The sequence below is a fragment of the Leucopleurus acutus genome (genome assembly GCF_964270905.1).
Source record: "Leucopleurus acutus genome assembly, chromosome: X".
In the NCBI taxonomy this organism is placed as follows: Eukaryota; Metazoa; Chordata; class Mammalia; order Artiodactyla; family Delphinidae; genus Leucopleurus; species Leucopleurus acutus.
In genome coordinates this window covers 54,790,212-54,811,045 of record NC_139148.1, presented here as the reverse complement: position 1 = coordinate 54,811,045, position 20,834 = coordinate 54,790,212, and positions in this window count along the sequence as shown.

The following is a 20,834-nucleotide window of genomic DNA, read 5'->3' as shown; positions in this document are numbered from 1 at the left end:
AAGGATAGGTTTCCTGGAAATATTCCAGGGTGCAAAGACTGAAGGTGGCCACTTAGAGAGAACTCTAAGTCTACAGGGAGCATTCCTAGACTGGTATCCCCAAACCTAGAGCAGAGCTCAGTAGCCTTAAAACCCTATGATAATCTCAGATTCACTGTTATAGGGATGGTGGGTGATAGGGAGGGGTGTGGTCAGAGAAAGAACTATAGATGTAGCCCAATGTAAGGTTCTCCCTGCTATCAATGAACACAATGCCCTAAGCCTAAGTGGCTTGCTGAGAGCAAGGAACTAATCATATCAACATTCAGCCAAGGTTTGCTTCTTTTTTCCCACATCTTGCCCTTTCTTAGCCCTTTCTATAAGAATCTAAGACCAAGGCCAGTCCTACTGCCCTACACTCCACTCCAGCTACTTGACCTTTCTGTGACTCAGTGTCCTTAGCTGTAAAATGGAAATAATAATGATACGACTTCACAGGGCTGAGGAGAGGGTGACATGAGTTAATCTAAGTAAGTGCCTAGTGCATTTACTAGTGCATTATTACCATCATCAATATTATAACAAGTGGTATTTAATGAGTCCAAGGTAAGTTTTGAGACTCAAGGCGTATCTGAGGATGGAATGTTACTTTAAGGAAGGTATTCCCCTCAACCCAGGAGAAAGAGAAATTTTTCCAAGCCTTAGGAGTGACAAAATATCATCCCACAAGAAAAAATTCAATAGCCTCTTTTTGGAGCATCTACCACCTTTCCTCAGGAGCAAATGACCCATACCTGCCTAGAGAGGGAAGGAGAGCAAAACGAAAATATCGAAACAAAACACAAAACAAAACAAACAAAAAACGCCAGACTTGACCCTGATGCCACACCAGATAAGGTGGGACCCTAATCTCTTTGGGCTTCAGTTTCCTCAGCTACCATATAGAATAATGGTACTAACTTTATTGGGTTGTGGAGACTATCATGGATATAATAGAGGTGAAAACAGTTTTCAACTATAATACATGCTCCAAACATAAGGTCTTAATGGGGACAGAAACTAACTGCTCCTGCCACAAGAAGAATTTAAACTGTACTTAAGGAAGAACTTCCTGGTAACTCAGGGTTTTCTATTATTGCAATGGGTTAGGGAGAGGGAAGAAGAAAGAGACAGTGACATCCTTGATAATCAGAAGCCATGTGCTCTGCCTGGCTTGGCGTTAGTATAATCTTTTCTCCCAACAGGAGAAAGGTCTAATTTCTGATGATCCCTTCCTCACTGAAGATCCCAGCTTTCTTTGGTTGCTGGACAGACTAACACTGTGAGTATCATACCCAGCTTCTGTTTGCATTCAGTTTCCCCCTTTCCTTCCTTCCTATCTTCCATCTTCCTTCTTTCTTTCCTTCCTTCCATCTTCCTTCCTTTCTCCTTCCCTCTTTCCCTTCCTTTCTTTGTAAAAATTATTCCCTGACATACATCAACTACTGCAGTCCCGTGTGGGGAACTGTAATTGCCAATCACCTGTTCTCTTCCTTAGCCCCTCCTTCTTGCCCTGTCCCAACACTCCTTCCACATCCCTTCATCCCATTATCTAGATCCCTGTCTTGGGAAGATGAATTAAACTGTGGTGGTAGTATCAGATTTGAAGTTTTACTGAATCTACTCAGGGGATAGGCGAACATCACTCTCAGCCCTCTAGCTCCGAACAGCTTGCTTGGACTTCAGTAAGGCTGAAATTCTCAAATTTCAAAGGGCAAAAGGAGGAAAGTTGGGAATTTGAGTGTGAGAGGGACTAGGAAGGTGTGAGCCTTTAATGGCCATCACCATTAATGGTCTTTAATGGACATTCACCATCCTGTGTGTTTTAGGGAAGGGAAAGGGGACCAAAAAGAGTAATAATAATGCTTCTAAAGCACCTACTATATACTGGGTAGTTCGTGTGGTTAGGATTATTATTGGTCCTCCATCTTACGGAGGAGGAAATGGAGGATCTGAGAGATGAAATAACCTCTCCAAGAGTACACAGTTAGTACGTACAAGTGCTGGAACTGACACCCAGAACTGCCTGATTTTTCCAGCCCAAACAGGCAATGGTCAATTAGAAACTGGCATAAAAAGTGGACACTCTGACCACTAGATGCAAGTATTTTTTTTGAAGTATAGTTGATTTACAATGCTGTGTTAGTTTCTGGTGTAATTAAAGTGATTTAGTTACATATATATGTATACATATATATCTGTATACATATGTGTATATATAATATTCTTTTTCATATTCATTTCCATTATAGTTTATTACAAGATATTTAATATAGTTCCCTGTGCTATACAGTAGGACCTTGTTGTTTATCTATTTTATATATAGTAGTTTTTATCTGCTAATCTCAAACTCCCAATTTATCCCTCCCCCACACTCTTTCCCCCTTGGTAACCAGAAATTTGTTTTCTGTGTCTGTGAGTCTGTTTCTATTTTGCAAATAAGTTCATTTGTATCACATTTTAGATTCCACATATAAGTGATATCACATGGTATTTGTCTTTCTCTGTCTGACTTACTTCACCAGCATGATGATCTCTAGGTCCTTTCATGTTGCAGCAAATGGCATTATTTAATTTTTGTTTATGGCTGAGTAGTATTCCATTGTGTGTGTGTGTGTGTGTGTGTGTATTTTATATATATATATATATATATATATATATATATATATATATATATATATATATATATATAGCATCTTCTTTATCCATTCATCTGTTTATGGACATTTATGTTGCTTCCATGTCTTGGTTTTTGTAAATTGTGCTGCTATGAATATTGGGGTACATGTATCTTTTTGAATTAGAGTTTTCTCTGAATATATGCCCAGGAGTGGGATTGCTGGATCAAGGCAACTTTTCAGTTTTCTAAGGAACCTCCATACTGTTTTCCATAGTGGATGCACCAATTTACATTCCCACCAACAGTGTAGGAGGGCTCCCTTTTCTCCACACCCTCTCCAGCATTTATTATTTGTAGACATTTTAATGGTGGCCATTCTGACTGGTGTGAGGTGATACCTCATTGTAGTTTTGATTTTCATTTCTCTAATAATTAGCGATGTTGAGTAGAAGCAAGTAATTTAGGATGTGACTTTGGTCAAGTCACTTCTCCTCTCAGCTTCCTCTTCCTCATCTGTATAATGGGGTTTGAGTTGGGTTGGTTTGGGGAAAGTGGAAGCAAAGGTGTTGGGCCACATGATATTAAAGATCTTGTAGACCACTGACATTTTCTATGTCTCAGGTGTTATGAATATGTTCCTCATGGTCATGCTCCTTTGGGATGCTTGGTATTGAATGAGATGGGTAATAAAAAAGGTCATTTGCCAGGAAGACAGATGATTTCTTTCCCTCCAGACATACAGGCTGAGAGCAGGGCATCAGTCAGACCAGAGAGTGGATACGGGGCTCTGGGCTAGGTGCTGACTGGGGAACTGCACAATTAGGGACGTAGATCATGGGGCAGACAACTTGTGTACATTTTCCCTCTCAAAATATCTTCTTTTAGGCATAAATTCCAAAACTTATCTAATATTTGCAATCACTTGGAGTGGGAGTTCTTTCAATTACAGATTGCCAGACATCTCCCTTGAATATTCTGAAACAACATATTTGGGGTGGGATTGATTCCTCCAAAGTTGGATGGTCCCTCACACGTGGCACAGACCTTTTTCCAAAGGGTCCTCAGCTGAGACTAACATCCATCAAAAGTGATAGTAACAAATCCTAAAGAATAGAAAGGAAATAAGTACAGAAATCATGAATAGGAAAAGAACAGCCAAGTTTCTTAAGTATAGTATACATTGATTGATTTGCCCATATTAAAGAATCCTTGCATCCCTCAGATAGTTCCCAGCTGATCATGGTGTATAATCCTTTTAATATGTTGTTGGATTTGGTTTACTAGGATTTTTGCCTCAATGTTCATCAGTGATATTGACATGTAATTTTCTTTTTTTGTGATATCTTTGTCTGGTTTTGGTATCAGGGTGATGGTGGCCTTGTATAATGAGCTTGGAAGTGTTCCTTACTCTGAAATTTTTTAGAAGACTTTCAGAAGGATACGGGTTAACCCTACTCTAAATGTTTGGTAGAATTCAACTGTGAAGCCATCTGGTCCTGGACTTTTGTTTGTTGGAAGAATTTTAATCACAGTTTCAATTTCAGTATACGTGATTGGTATGTTCATATATTCAATTCCTTCCTAGTTCAGCCTTGGAAGGTAGGACCTTTCTAAGAATTTGTCCTTTCTTCTATGTTGTCCATTTTATTATCATACAGTTGCTTGTAGTAGTCTCTCATGATCCTTTGTATTTCTGTGGTGACAGTTGTAACTTATTTTTCATTTCTAATTTTATTCATTTGAGTCCTCTCCCTTTTTTTCTTCATGAGTCTAGCTAAGGCTTATCAATTTTATTTATCATCACAAAAAAAAACACCTTTTAGTCATTTATCTTTGCTACTGTTTTCTTCATCTCTGTTTTGTTTATTTCTGCTCTGATCTTGATGATGTTTTTCTTCTACTAACTTTAGGTTTTGCTTGTTCTTCTTTCTCCAGTTGCTCTAGGTGTAAGGTTAACTTGTTTATTTGAGATTTTACTTATTTCCTCAGGTAAGACTGTACTGCTATATACTTCCCTCTTAGAACTGCTTTTGCAGTTTCCCATACATTTTCGTTCGTTGTGTTTTGGTTGTCACTTGTCTCTTGGTATTGATTTTATTTCCTCTTTGATTTCTTCAGTGACCCAGTAGTTGTTCAGTAACATATTATTTAGCCTCCATGTGTTTGTGTTCTTTACAATGTTTTTCCCTGTAATTGATTTCTAATCTCATAATATTGTGGTCAGAAAAGATGCTTGATATGATTTCAATATTTTTTAATTTACCGAGGCTTGATTTGTTACCCAATATGTGATCTATCCTGAAGAATGTTCTGTGTGCGCTTGAGATGAAAGTATATTCTGTGCTTTTGATGGAATGTGCTATAAATATCAATTAAGTCTATCTGGTCTAATATGTCATTTAAGGCTTGTGTTTCCTCTTTAATTTTCAGTCTGGATGATCTGTCTATTTGTTTCAGTGGGGTGTTAAACTCCCCCACTATTATTGTGTTACTTTTGATTTCCCCTTTTATGGCTGTTAGCATTTGCCTTATATATTGAGGTGTTCCCATGTTGTGTACATATATATTTACAATTGTTATATCTTCTTCTTGGATTGACCCCTTGATCATTATGTAGTGTCCTTCCTTGTCTCTTGTATCAGTCTTTATTTTAAAGTTTATTTTGTCTAATGTGAGTATTGCTACTCCAGCTTTCTTTTGACTTCTATTTGCATGGAATATCTTTTTCCATCTACTCACTTTCAGTCTGGATGTGTCCCTAGGTCTGATGCGGTCTCTTGTAGACAGCATATATATGGGTCTTGTTTTTGTATCCATTCAACTAGTCTGTGTCTTTTGTTTGGAGCATTTAATCCATTTACATTTAAGGTAACTATCAATATGTAAGTTCCTATTTCCATTTTCTAATTGTTTTGGCTTTAGTTTTGTAGGTCTTTTTTCTTCCCTTCCTCTTTTGTTCTCTTCTCTTGTGGTTTGAGGATCATCTTTTTGTATTTGGGTTGCTTTTATTTTTGTGTGTGTATTTATTGTAGTTTTTGGGTTGCTTTTCCTATGAAGTTTTGATATAGCAGTCTATACATGTACAAGGTTGTTTTAAGTTGCTGGTCTCTTAATTTCAAATGCAATTCCCATATTCTGCCTTTGTACTCTCCACTTCTCATGCTTGCTCGTTTTGATATCATATTTGTGTATGGATGGTTTCCTGCATTTCCTGTATGTTTGCTTTTACCAGTGAGCTTTCCCACTTGTGGTTTTCTAGTTTACAGTTGTGGCCTCTTTTTTTCCCCTTGCTAGAGAGGTTCCTTTAGCATTTGTTGTAAAGCTGGACTGGATGTGCAGAATTCTCTTAGCTTTTTTTTGTCTGTAAAGCTTTTGACTTCTCCATCGAATCTGAATGAGAGCCTTGCTGGGTAGAGTACTCTTGGTTGTACATTTTTCTCTTTCATCACTTTTTTTTTTACATCTTTATCAGAGTATAATTGCTTTACAATGGTGTGTTAGTTTCTGCTTTATAACAAAGTGAATCAGTTATACATATGCATTTGTTCCCATATCTCCTCCCTCTTGCAACTCCCTCCCTCCCACCCTCCCTATCCAACCTATCCAGGTGGTCAAAAGGCACCGAGCTGATCTCCCTGTGCTTTGCGGCTGCTTCCCATTGGCTATCTATTTTACGTTTCGTAGTGTATATATGCCCATGCCACTCTCTCACTTTGTCACAGCTTACCCTTCTCCCTCCCCATATCCTCAAGTCTATTCTCTAGTAGGTCTGTGTCTTTATTCCTGTCTTACCCCTAGGTTCTTCATGATATTTTTTTTCTTAAATTCCATATATATGTGTTAGCATACAGTATTTGTCTTTCTCTTTCTGACTTACTTCACTCTGTATGACAGACTCTAGGTCTATCCACCTCATTACAAATAGCTCAATTTCGTTTCTTTTTATGGCTGAGTAATATTGCATTGTATATAAGTGCCACATCTTCTTTATCCATTCATCCGATGATGGACACTTAGGTTGTTTCCATCTCCTGGCTATTGTAAATACAGCTGCAATGAATATTTTGGTACATGACTCTTTGGGGATTATGGTTTTCTCAGGGTGTATACCCAGTAGTGGGATTGCTGGGTCACATGGTAGTTCTAATTGTAGTTTTTTAAGGAACATCCATACTGTTCTCCATAGCGGCTGTACCAATTCACATTGCCACCAGCAGTGCAAGAGTGTTCCCTTTTCTCCACACCCTCTCTAGCATTTATTGTTTCTAGATATTTTGATCATGGCCATTCTGACTGGTGTAAGATGATATCTCATTGTAGTTTTCATTTGCATTTGTCTAATGATTAATGATGTTGAGCATTCTTTCATGTGTTTGTTGGCAGTCTGTATTATCTTCTTTGGAGAAATGTCTATTTAGGTCTTCTGCCCATTTTTGGACTGGGTTGTTTATTTTTTTATTATTGAGCTGCAATGAGCTGCTTATAAATTTTGTAGATTACTCCTTTTTCAGTTGCTTCATTTGTAAATATTTTCTCCCATTCTGAGGGTTGTCTTTTAATCTTGTTTATGGTTTCCTTTGCTGTACAAAAGCTTTTAAGTTTCATTAGGTCCCATTTGTTTATTTTTGGTTTTATTTCCATTTCTCTAGGAGGTGGGTCAAAAATGATCTTGCTGTGACTTATGTCATAGAGTGTGCAGCCTATATTTTCCTCCAAGAGTTTGATAGTTTCTGGCCTAACATTTAGGTCTTTAATCCATTTTCAGCTTATTTTTGTGTATGGTGTTAGGGAGCATTCTAATCTCATACTTTTACATGTATCTGTCCAGTTTTCCCAGCACCACTTATTGAAGAGGCTGTCCTTTCTCCACTGTACATTCCTGCCTCCTTTATCAAAGATAAGGTGACCATATGTGCGGGGCTTTATCTCTGGGCTTTCTATCCTTTTCCATTTATCTATCTTTCTGTTTTTGTGCTAGGACCATACTGTCTTGATTACTGTGAATTTGCAGTATAGAATGAAGTCAGGGAGCCTGATTCCTCCAGCACTGTTTTTCGTTCTCAGGGTTGCCTTGGCTATTCAGGGTCACTTGTGTTTCCATAGAAACTGTGAAATTTTTTGTTCTACTTCTGTGAAAAATGCCAGTGATAGTCTGATAGGGATTGCATTGAATCTGTAGATTGCTTTGGGTAGTAGAGTCATTTTCACAATGTTGATTCTTCCAATCCAAGAACATGGTATATCTCTCCATCTATCTGTATCATCTTTAATTTCTTTCACCAGTGTCTTATAATTTTCTGCATACAGGTCTTTTGTCTCCTTAGGTACGTTTATTCCTAGATATTTTATTCTTTTTGTTGCATTGGTAAATGGGGGTGTTTTCTTGATTTCACTTTCCAATTTTTTCATCATTACTGTATAGGAATGCCAGAGATTTCTGTGCATTAATTTTGTATCCTGCTACTTTACCAAATTCCTTGATTAGCTCTAGTAGTTTTCTGGTAGCATCTTTAGGATTCTCTATGTATAGTATCATGTCATCTGCAAACAATGACAGCCTTGCATCTTCTTTTCCAATATGGATTCCTTTATTTCCTTTTCTTCTCTTGTTGCTGTGGCTAAAACTTCCAAAACTATGTTGAATACAAGTGGTGAGAGTGGGCAACCTTGTCTTGGTCCTTATCTTAGTGGAAATGTTTTCAGTTGTTCATCGTTGAGGATGATGTTGGCTGTGGGTTTGTCATATATGGCCTTTAGTATGTTGAGGAAAGTTCCCTCTATGCCTACTTCTGCAGGGCTTTTATCATAAATCGGTGTTGAATTTTGTTGAATGCTTTCTCTGCATCTGTTGAGATGATCATATGGTCTTTCTCCTTTAATTTGTTAATATGGTGGTAATATGGTTGATTGATTTGCATATATTGAAGAATCCTTGCATTCCTGGAATAAACCCCATTTGATCATGGTGTATGATCCTTTCAATGTGCTGTTGGATTCTGTTTGCAACTATTTTTTTTTTAAGATTTTTGCATCTATGTTCATCAGTGATATTGGCCTGTAGTTTTCGCTCTTTGTGACATCCTTGCTTTGTTTTGGTATCAGGGTGATGGTGGCCTCATAGAATGAGTTTGGGAGTGTTCCTCCCTCTGCTATATTTTGGAAGAGTTTGGGAAGGATAGGTGTTAGCTCTTCTCTAAATGTTTGATAGATTTCTCCTGTGAACCTCTATGATCCTGGGCTTTTGTTTGTTGGAAGATTTCTAATCACATTCTCAAGTTCAGTGCTTGTGATTGGTCTGTTCATATTTTCTATTTCTTCATGATTCAGTCCTGGCAGTTTGTGCATTTCTAAAAATTTGTTCATTTCTTCCAGGTTGTCCATTTTATTGGCATAGAGTTGCTTGTAGTAATCTCTCATGATCTTTTGTATTTCTGCAGTGTCAGTTCTTACTGCTCCTTTTTCATTTCTAATTCTATTGATTTGAGTCTTCTCCCTTTTTCTCTTGGTGATTCTGGCTAATGGTTTATCAATTTTGTTTATTTTCTCAAAGAACCAGCTTTTAGTTTTATTGATCTTTGCTATTGTTTCTTTCAATTCTTTTTCATTTATTTCCTATCTTTATGATTTCTTTCCTTTTGCTAAGTTTGGGGCGTTTTTTTCTTCTTTCTCTAATTGCTTGAGGTGCAAGATTATGTTGTTTATTCGAGATTCCTGTTTCTTAAGGTACGATTGTATTGCTATAAACTCCCTTCTTAGAACTGCTTTTCCTGCATCCCATAGGTTTTGGGTCGTCGTGTCTCCATTGTCATTTGTTTCTAGGTATTTTTTTATTTCCTCTTTGATTTCTTCTGTGATCACTTCATTATTAAGTAGTGTATGGTTTAGCCTCCATGTGTTTGTATTTTTACAGATCCTTTCCTCTAATTGATATCTAGTCTCAGAGCGTTGTGGTCAGAAAAGATACTTGATACAATTTCAATTTTCTTATATTTACCAAGGCTTGATTCATGACCCAAGATATGATCTATTCTGGAGAATGTTCCATGAGCACTTGAGAAAAATGTGTATTCTGTTGTTTTTGGGTGGAATGTCCTATAAATATCAATTAAGTCCATCTCATTTAATGTACATTTAAAGCTTGTGTTTCCTTATTTATTTTCATTTTGGATGATCTGTCAATTGGTGAAAGTGAGGTGTTAAAGTCCCCTACTATGAATGTGTTACTGTTGATTTCCTCTTTTATGGCTGTTAGTATTTGCCTGATGTATTATGGTGCTCCTATGTTTGGTGCATAAATATTTACAACTTTTATGTCTTCTTCTCGGATCGATCCCTTTATCATTATGTAGTGTCCTTCTTTGTCTCTTCTAATAGTCTTTATTTTAAAGTCTATTTTGTCTGATATGAGAATTGCTATTCCAGTTTTCTTGTGGTTTCCATTTGCATGGAATATCTTTTTCCATCCCCTTACTTTCAGTCTGTATGTGTCTCTAAGTCTTAAGTTGGTCTCTTGTAGACAGCATATATATGAATCTTCTTTTTGTATCCATTCAGCCAGTCTGTGTCTTTTGGTGGGAGCATTTAAGCCATTTACAGTTAAGGTAATTATCGATATGTATGTTCCTATTTCCATTTTCCTAATTGTTTTGGATTTGTTATTGAAGGTCTTTTCCTTCTCTTGTGTTTCTTGCCTAGAGAAGTTCCTTTAGCATTTGTTGTAAAGCTGGTTTGGTGGTGCTGAACTCTCTCAGCTTTTGCTTGTCTGTAAAGGTTTTAATTTCTCCATCAAATCTGAATGAGATTCTTACTGAGTAGAGTAATCTTGGTTGTAGTTTTCTCTCCTTCATCACTTTAAATATGTCCTGCCAGTCCCTTCTGGTTGGCAGAGTTTCTGCTGAAAGATCAGTTGTTAACCTTATGGGGATTCCTTTGTGTGTTATTTGTTGTTTTTCCCTTGCTGCTTTTAATGTTTTCTTTGTATTTAATTTTTGACAGTTTGATTAGTATGTGTCTTGGCATGTTTCTCCTTTGATTTATCCTGTATGGAACTCTCTGTGCTTCCTGGACTTAGTTAACTATTTCCTTTCCCATATTAGGGAAATTTTCAACTATAATCTCTTCAAATATTTTCTCAGTCCCTTTATTTTTCTCTTCTTCTTCTGGAACCCCTATAATTTGAATGTTGGTGCGTTTAATGTTGTCCCAGATGTCTCTGAGACTGTCCTCAGTTCTTTTCATTCTTTTTTCTTTATTCTGCTCTGCAGTAGTTATTTCCACTATTTTATCTTCTAGGTCACTTATCCGTTTTTCTGCCTCAGTTATTCTACTATTGATCCCATCTAGAGTATTTTTCATTTCATTTATTGTGCTGTTCATCATTGCTTGTTTCATCTTTAGTTCTTCTAGGTGCTTGTAAAATGTTTCTTGCATTTTGTCTATTCTATTTCCAAGATTTTGGATCATCTTTACTATCATTTTTCTGAATTTTTTTTCAGGTAGACTGCTTATTTCCTCTTCATTTGTTAGGTTTTGTGGGTTTTTATCTTGCTCCTTCATCTGCTGTGTGTTTTTCTGTCTTCTCATGTTGCTTATCGTACTGTGTTTGAGGTCTCCTTTCTGCAGGCTGCAGGTTCGTAGTTCCCATTGTTTTTGGTGTCTGTCCCCAGTGGCTCAGGTTGGTTCAGTGGGTTGTGTAGGCTTCCTGGTGGAGGGGACTAGTGCCTGTGTTCTGATGGATGAGACTGGATCTTGTCTTTCTGGTGGGCAGGTCCACGTCTGGTGGTATGTTTAGGGGTATCTGTGGACTTATTATGATTTTAGGCAGCCTCTCTGCTAATGGGTGGGGTTGTGTTCCTGTCTTTCTAGTTGTTTGGCATAGGGTGTCCAGCACTGTAGCTTGCTGGTCGTTGAGTGAAGCTGTGTGCTGGTTTTGTGATGGAGATCTCTGGGAGATTTTCACTGTTTGATATTATGTGGAGCTGGGAGGTCTCTTGTGGACCAGTGTCCTGAAGTTGGCTCTCGACCTCAGAGGCACAGCACTGACTCCTGGCTGGAGCACCAAGAGACTTTCATCCACACCACTCACAATAAAAGGGAGAAAAATGAGAAAGAAAGAAAGAGAGAAAGAGAGAAAGAGAGAAAGAGAGAAAGAGAGAAAGAGGATAAAATAAAGTTATTAAAATAAAAAATAATTATTAAGAAAAAAATTTTTAAAAGAAAAAAAAAACCACAAAAATGGATGGATAGAACCCTAGGACAAATGGTGAAAGCAAAGCTATACAGACAAAATCTCACACAGAAGCATACACATACACTCTCACAGAAAGAGGAAAAGGAGAAAAGATCATAAATCTTGCTCTCAAAGTCCACCTACTCAATTTGGTATGATTCATTGTCTATTCAGGTATTCCACAGATGCAGGGTACATCAAGTTGATTGTGGAGATTTAATCTGCTGCTCCTGAGGCTGCTGGGAGGGATTTCTCTTTCTCTTCTTTGTTCAGACAGTTCCCAGAGCTCACCTTTGGATTTGACCCCGCTTCTGCGTGTAGGTCATCAGAGGGCGTCTGTTCTTCGCTCAGACAGGAAGGGGTTAAAGAAGCAGTTGATTCGGGGGCTCTGGCTCACTCAGTCTGGGGGGAGGGAGGGGTGCAGATGCGGGTTGAGCCTGCGGTGGCAGAGGCCGGCGGGATGTTGCACCAGACTGAGGCAAGCCGTGCATTCTCCCAAGGAAGTTGTCCCTGGATCCCGGGACCCTGGCAGTGGCGGGCTGCACAGGCTCCCCGGAATGGAGGTGTGGAGAGTGACCTGTGCTCGCACAGAGGCTTCTTGGTGGCGGCAGCAGCAGCCTTAGCGTCTCATGGTCGTCTCTGTGGTCCGTGCTGTTAGCCACGACTCACGCCCATCTCTGGAGCTCCTTTAAGCAGCGCTCTTAATCCCCTGTCCTCACCCACCAGGAAACAAAGAGGGAAGAAAAAGTCTCTTGCCTCTTCGGCAGGTCCAGACTTTTCCCGAACTCCCTCCCGGCTAGCCGTGGTGCACTAACCCCTTCAGGCTATGTTCACGCTGCCAACCCCAGTCCTCTCCCTGCACTCTGACCAAAGCCCGAGCCTCAGCTCCCAGCCCCAGCCCGTTCCAGTGGGTGAGCAGACAAGCCTCTCGGGCTGGTAGTGCTGGTCCACTGATCCTCTGTGCGGGAATCTCTCCACTTTGCCCTCCACACCCTGGTGGCTGCACTCTCCTCCACGGCTCCGTAGCTTCCCCCCTCTGCCACCCGCAGTCTCCGCCCATGAAGGGGCTTCCTAGTGTGTGGAAACCTTTCCTCCTTCACGGCTCCCTCCCACTGGTGCAGGTCCCATCCCTATTCTTTTGTCTGTGTTTATTCTTTGTTCTTTTGTCCTACCCAGGTACGTGGGGGCTTTCTTGCCTTTTGGGAGTTCTGAGGACTTCTGTCAGCGTTCAGTCGGTGTTCTGTAGGAGTTGTTCCACTTGTAGATGTATTTCTGATGTATCTGGGTAGCGTTGGAGGGCAAGAGGACCGGGGAGCCCTCAGGAAGAGAAGGAGGCGGCAGAGAATGGGCTTCCCAGGCCTCCGTCTGCCACAGCTCCAACCCCTCCGGAAGGAAACCCTTGTGTGAGGAGACTCTTTCGTCACTTTAAACATATCATGCCACTCCCTTCTGGTCTTCAGGGTTTCTGCTGAAAAATCAGCTGATAGCCTTATGGAGATTCCCTTATATTGTGTCTGTTGCTTTTCCCTTATTGCTTTTAATATTTTTTCTTTGTATTTAATTTTTGTTTGTTTGATTATGTGTCTCAGCATGTTCCTCCTTGGGTTTATCCTGTATGGGACACTCTGGGTTTCCTGGATCTCGGTGACTATTTCCATATTAGGGAAGTTTTAGACTACAGTCTGTTCAAATATTTTCTGAGACACTTTCTCTTTCTCTTCTTCTGGGATCTCTATAATTTGAATGTTGGTGCATTAAAAGTTGTCTCAGAGGTCTCTGAGACTGTGCTCATTTCTTTTCATTCTTTTTTTTTTAATTCTCTTCTGTGGCAGTGATTTCCACCATTCCATCTTCCAGCTCACGTATCCGTTCTGCCTCAGTTATTCTGCTATTGATTCCTTCTAGTTTATTTTTCATTTTAGTTATTTTATTGTTCATCTCTGCTTGTTTGTTCTTCTAGGTCTTTGTTAAACATTTCTTGTATTATCTTCTCAATCTGTGCCTCCATTCTTTTTCTGAGATCTTGGATCATCTTTACTATCATTACTCTGAATTATTTTTCAGGTAGTTTGCCTATCTCCTCTTCATTTAGTTGTTCTTATAGGTTTTTATCTTGCTTGTTCATCTGCAACATATTTCTCTGTCTTCTCATTTTGTCTAGCTTACTGTGTTTGTGGTCTCCTTTCCACAGGCTGCAGAATCATAGATCCTCTTTCCTCTGTTGTCTGCCCCCTGGTGGGTGAGATTTGTCTAGGGGCTTGTGCAGGCTTCCTGGTGGGAGGGTCTGGTGCCTCCCCTCCTGTGAGTGGAGCTGGGTCTTGTCCCTGTGGTTGGCAGGGCAATGTCAAGGGTTGTGTTTTGGGGTGTCTGTGAGCTTAATACAACTTTAGGCAGCCTGTCTGCTGATGGGTGGGGCTGTGTTCCTGTCTTGCTGGTTGTTTGGCCTGAGATGTTCCAGCACTGGAGCCTGCTGTCTGTTGGGTGGGGCCAGCTCTTGGTGTAGAGGTGGGTACCTCTGGGAGAGCTCACAGTGATTAATATTCCCTGGGGCCTCCACTACCTATCCCCTTGCCGCCACAGTGAGCTACATACAGCTAACCCCTCCTCTCTAGGAGATGCTCCAAGACCCCTAGGTAGGTCTAGACCTGTGTTCCTATGGAAGTACTGCTTTTTGCTGGGTTCCACTGTACATGAGGCCTTGTGTGTGCTCTCCAAGAGGAAATGTCCCTGTGTAGCCTGCATCTGCATGGGGTTAATTTTTTTTTTTTTTTGGTCAAGGGCTCTTTTTAGTATGGATGACTGCCACCTCTTTCCTCAGTGTGTGCTGGTCATTTTTCCCTTGATAAGGTGTTTGATTGGTGTCTTGGTGACCAGAGCCTACCCTGGATACTGAGTGGGGCCTCCCCTTTGCTGTGTGGTTGTCACTGCCCTGTCAGGGACAGTGTCTTCTCCTTAGTTTTTGGAGTAGTGGCCCCCAGTTCTGTTTCTTTACTGTGTTTCTGATCTGCGTTGCAAGGTAGGTGGGATTGGAGCACTCCCACTGGGAGAGAAGGCACTGAGAATTCTTCCTCTGGAGCTGTTCAACTGTGTGTGTGCTCTGTTGTGTCTCCTTTCACCCATTGTGCTGGCTCACAAAGTACACTGTTGTTGGGACTGGTCTCAGTCCTTTCACCATGGGTATGCTGGCAATTGGCTCTGGTGTCTCTCAGGCACTCTTTCACCAGGCCACCAGTGCAGAATCACTGTGGTCAGGTCCCAGGACTGCAGTAATCATGTACCTGGACCTGCTATTGGAGCTATTGAAGTAGCTCAAATTCTGGCCTGACCCAACCCCCATGTACATGCCCACAAATCCCACATCTGCTAAAGCCAGACCCATCTCAGCTGCAGGAGCACTTGTCTGTTCGGATGTTGTGCAGGCGCTGAATTTAGGAAGCCTTTAGCAGAGTTATAACTCTACCATTCACACTGGTGGGAGGAGAGATTTCAGCTCTCCTTGCTTAGTCACACCACCTCTGGGACTCAGCTGTGGTTTCAGTCTCACCTCTGCATGTGGGCCACCCACTGGCATCTGCTCCAAAGTCTACCAGAGCACACAAGCTTGTCAAGTGGGAGGGAGCTGCAAAGGCGATGGGGCAAACGGGCTGCCCAGGAAGGAGGGAGCAGAGGCAGAAATCGGAGCTAGCATGTTGCCCAGGTGGGGAGGGGCAGAGGAGGCATCGGTCGTGTAAGCCTACTCCTGCGGGGCCCCTCCCTAGTGCCCATGGAGGCAGGGGTCAGCACCTGAGGGCAGAAGCTGCAATGGTGGCCCCACCCTTTGCACCTCACACAACAATGGTGCTTTGCTTCTCTGGTGGTCCGGGCTTCTTCCATGAGCACTCCTGTTTGCAGATTTCCTTACTCCCGTCCCCTCAGGCTGTCTCTTCACAGCCAACAGCAGTCCCCTCCCCATGTCTGCTCTCCAAACCCCACGTTCCAGCACCCATCCCCCTTGTGCACTGGCAGACACCCATCTCAGCCTAGGGTGTGCAGAGCTAGATGGCACAGACCATCTGTGTAGGTCTTACTTTGTCTTGCCTGCCACATACCGGTTGCTGTGCTCTCCTCCAAGCCCCCGAAGCTCCCCTTCTGTCCCAGCTGATCTCCTCACCAGTGAGGGGCCTTCCCCAGATGCAGAAACTTCTCCTCTTCTTTAGTTCTCCCCCAACCAGGGGTGCAGGTCCCATCCCACTTCCTTTCCTCTTCCTTTTCCCTTCTTTCTTTTGGCCTACCTGGTTATGTGGGGATATTTCTTGACCTTTTAGGTGTCTGAGGTCCTCTGCTAGTGTTCAGCATGTGCTCTGTGAGAATAGTTCCATATGTAGATGTATTCTTGCTGCATTTGTGGGGAGAGATGAACTCCATATCCTCCTACTCCTCCACCATCTTGACCTCCCTCTTTGCCATTTTAATGTGTCTTGGTGGTGTCCTCTTTGGGTTGAGCCTGTTTGGGACTCTATGCTTTCTAGACCTGGGTGCCTGTTTCCTTTCCCAAGTTAGGTAAGTTTTCAGCTATGATGTCTCCAATATGTTCCCTGTACATTCGTCTCTCTCTCTCTCTCTCTCTCTCTCTCTCTCTCTCTCTCTCTCTCTTCCCTCCTTCTGTGACCCCTATAATGCAAAAATTAGTATGCTTTATTTTGTCCCTGAGGTGTCTTAAACTATCCTAATTTTTTAAAATTCACTTTTCTTTTTTCTGTTCAACTTCGGTAATTTCAACTACTTTGCCTTCCAGCTTGCTGATTCATTCTTCTGTATCCTATAATCTACTGTTCATTCATTCTAGTGTATTTTTTATTTCAATTATTGTATTCTTCAGCTATGTTTGGTTCTTTCTCTATCTATATTTTCTATTTGTTAAAATTCTCTGTCTGTTCATTCATTCTTCTCCCAAGTTCATTAAGCATTTATGATTGTTATATTGAACTCCTTTTTGGGTAGGTTACTTATCTCCATTTATTTTCTTTTTCTGAGGTTATATCTTGTTTTTTTTTTTTTTTGTGGTACACGGGCCTCTCACTGTTGTGGCCTCTCCCGTTGTGGAGCACAGGCTCTGGACGCACAGGCTCAGTGGCTACGGCTCACGGGCCCAGCTGCTCCGCAGCGTGTGGAATCTTCCCGGACCGGGGCACGAACCCATGTCCCCTGCATCGGCAGGCGGACTCTCAACCACTGCGCCACCAGGGAAGCCCTCTTGTTCTTTCATTTGGAAGATAGTACTCTGTCTCTTCATTTTGCCTAATTTTCTCTGTTTATTTCTATGTATTATGTAGGTCTGTTACATTTTCTGACTTGGAGAAGTGGCCTTATGTAGGAGACATCCTATGAGGCCCAGAAGCATACTCTTCTCTGGTGACCAGAGCTATATTCTCTAGTGGTAACTTCCATGTTGGTTGCATGGGCCCTACTCTGTGGCAAGGCCTACTACTGTGGTTGTGCTGGTAGGTGAAGATGGCCACCAGCCCAGTTGACTGCCAGGCCCTGCCTTATGTGATGGTCACTGGCCCACTGGCTCACTGGCAGGCAGGGCTGGTCCTGGTGCAGCTGGCTGCAGGGCCCAGGGGACTCAGGGTTAGTGCTGGCCCACTGGTGGTGAGTAAGCCTCCGGCATTTGTTAAATTAAAGGGAGAACTCCAAAATAGTGCTTGCCAGCATGAGTGTCCTCACAGTAAAATGAGTTCCCCAAAATGGCTACTGCCAGCATCTCCATCCCCAGGGAGATTCTCAATTGCTCTCTCTCTCTCTCTCTCTCTCTCTGGGAAGCTCTCTAAGATCATCAGTGTGTCTGACCCAGGCTCCTTTCAAATTACTGCCTCTGCACTGGGACTTGGAGCATGTAAAATTGTTAATAGCAGAGTCTGTTTCCTCTGGCTCTCTGATATGCAAGCCCTGCTGGTGTCAAAGCCAGATGTTCTGAAGGTTTGCTTTCCTGGGGCAAGACTCCTGGGCTGGGAAGCCTGATGTGGGGTTCAGACCCCTTGCTCCTTGGGGAGAACCTATGCAATTGTCATTATCTTCCCATTTGTGGGTTGCACACCTGGAGGTGTGGGCCTTGACTATACCATGTCCCTGCCCCTCCCAATCATCTTGTTTTGGTTCCTTTTAAAAGTCTTTAGTTGTAGAAAATATTTTCTGCTAGTCTTCAGATAATTCTCTTAGATAGTTGCTCTGTAAATAGTTTTGATTTTGGTGTGTCCATTGGAGGAGGTGAGCTCAGGGTCTTTCTACTCCACCATCTTGGCCACACCTTCTATAGCTGTTTAATTTCTCTGTGCCTTAGTTTCCTTCTTCATCTATAATGAGGTAATAAAAGTATTTACCTCATGGAAGCATAATGAGTATGATTTAATATATATAAAGAGCTTAGAACAGTATCTGTCATATAAGAAGTCATATGTTTTATTTATTGTAGGTGTGTATGTGTTGGGAGTTGGGGACTAATTTAGATAGGGTAGGAAAGGAAGGACTCCATGAATTGGGACCTGAACAATTAGGAGCCAGCCATTGGAAGAGCATTGCAGATAGCGGGACAGTTAAAGGCCTTGATACTGGAATGAGCTTAGAATATTAAAGGAACAAAAATAAGGACCAGGACCAACCTGGTAGGAGAATCTGAGCAAAGAAGATGAGAAGGGTATAGGGGTTTCTAGCAGGTGGCTGGCAGCAGAGGGTAGAAAGGTATACAGGAGATCTAGTGAGGAAGCCATGGCAATCGTCCCAGCACCAGAGGAGGAGTAAGGAGATGTGGCATTAAAAAGTTATTTAGGGAACAGTATTAAAGGCAGGACTGGGAACAGGGACATGGTAAGACGAGAGGGAATTGTCAAGGAAAATATCCAGGTTCTTATTTTGGAAAAATGAGTAGATAGTGGTGCCACCAAGTGAGAGGGGAACAGATGAGGATAAGCAGAGTAGGGTGACAATATAGAGAATATATTTGCTTATTAGACATTCTGAATTTGAGGCTCCAAGAAATATTTAAATCTTGTCTCTGTCACTCCATGCTGTGTGACCTTTGACAATTTATCCTCTCTGTGCCTTAGTTTCCTCATCTGTAATAATTGGCCTTGACTCAGAGATGTGAAAATAACATGAAGAACTATAAAGCACACTGAAGAGTGTCCAACATACAGTAAGCACTTAGTAAACATTAATTATAATTACAATTATTATTACAAAGCCATGAGCAAATCTGAGATGTTGAGGGGCTGGGAAGGATCTATGTCTAGAATGTAAAGTGCTGGGGGAAGACAGATGATGATGAATAGTGGAAGAAAAGACAAGTCAAATTCTGAAGAGTCATGAATGCTCCCTAAGCTAAGCAAGGTAATGGATGTTCTCAAAGAGCAACAGGCTTGGAGCCCTCCATTTCAGCTCTAGAAAAATGATCTAGAAGTAGTGTGGCCTATTTCCTTAAGATCTTGACTAAAGGCTTCAAGAAACATCACCTATGCACAGATATGTAAATGTGGGATGGGGGGATATCTTTAGGAAGAAGATTGGAAACAAAGCAGCTAAGGCAGTAAGGGTGCCCCATGGTAGACTGTGTACAGGTCTGGGGCAGATACAGGAGATAGTTCAAGGCTAAGTCCTGCCATTGTGACTGTGGACAAGTACCTTGGATCCTTGAGCTTCAGTTTCCCACTCTACAGAATGGGGAGAAAGGATTAGATCCAGAAATCTCTCTGGTCCCTTCCTGATCAGATATTATAATTAAGGGATATAGTAAAGCAAGCAATGGAGCACTCCTCCTGGATGGCAGAGAAGGCCTGACCTAGGCCTTGAAGGCCTACCGAAGAGTCAGGAAGCAAGTTCTAGGCCCCTATCTGCCTGACTGCTTGTGTGACCTTAGACAAGTCTCTTATCTCTCCTCAGGAAAGTATTTGTCTAGTCTGGACTCCAGTGGCTCTCAAAGTGTGGCCCCTGGAACAGCAGCATCAATGCAAATTCTCAGGTTCCACTTTAGACCCACTGAATCAGAGACTCTGGAGGTGGAGTCTAGTAATCTGTTTTAAGCAGCCCACAGAGATTCCAATAGACAGTAAAATTTGAGAACCATTATTCTAGATATTTTCAAACTTTTGCAGTGAGGGAGCCCCCCCTTTATCTTTTCTTTTTTATGGATTTGTAATTTATATACATCTTGATGAATTTTTACATGTTTGTACCCTGTAACCACCACCCAAACCAATTGTATTTCCATGACCTCAGGTTTCCTTGTGCCACTTTCCAGTCAATCCCTCGCATCCCAGCTCCAGACAACCACGCCTGCTCTAGAACTTGACATAAATGGAATTATATGTTCTCTTTTGTGTCTACTTTTTTTTTCTGTACAAGATATTACCTGTGAGATTCATTCATACTGTAGTGTCAGTAGTTGTTTTTTCTTTAATTTCTACTGCTGAGCAATATACCATTATATGAATATACTATTGTTTTGTCCATTCTCTAGTTGATGAATATTTGTGTTGTTTTCAGATTTGGAGCTATTGCAAATAGTACTGCTACGTCTTTTGGTGGACAGAAGCACTCATTACTCTTGGATATGTACCCAGGAGTACCACCACCCCTTTTAAAAATTAAATCTTTTTCTTTTGAGATCACTGTAGATTCACATGCAGTTATAAGACAAATAATACAAAGAGATCTCATGTATACTTTATTCACTTTCCACCAATGGTAATACCTTGTAAACTATGGTATAATATCACAACCAAGATATTAATATTGACACAGTCAAGACAGAGTATCACTGCAAGGATCTCTCATGTTGCTCTCTTATATATCCAGATCTACTTCTCAGATGGCTTCCCCCCACTTCCTTAACTGCTGGAAACCTACACTTTGGAATCATTAAATACATTGATACCTGTGTCCCACTACTAGAGATTGTAATTTGATCTGAGGATGTGGTCTAGGCTTTGGAAT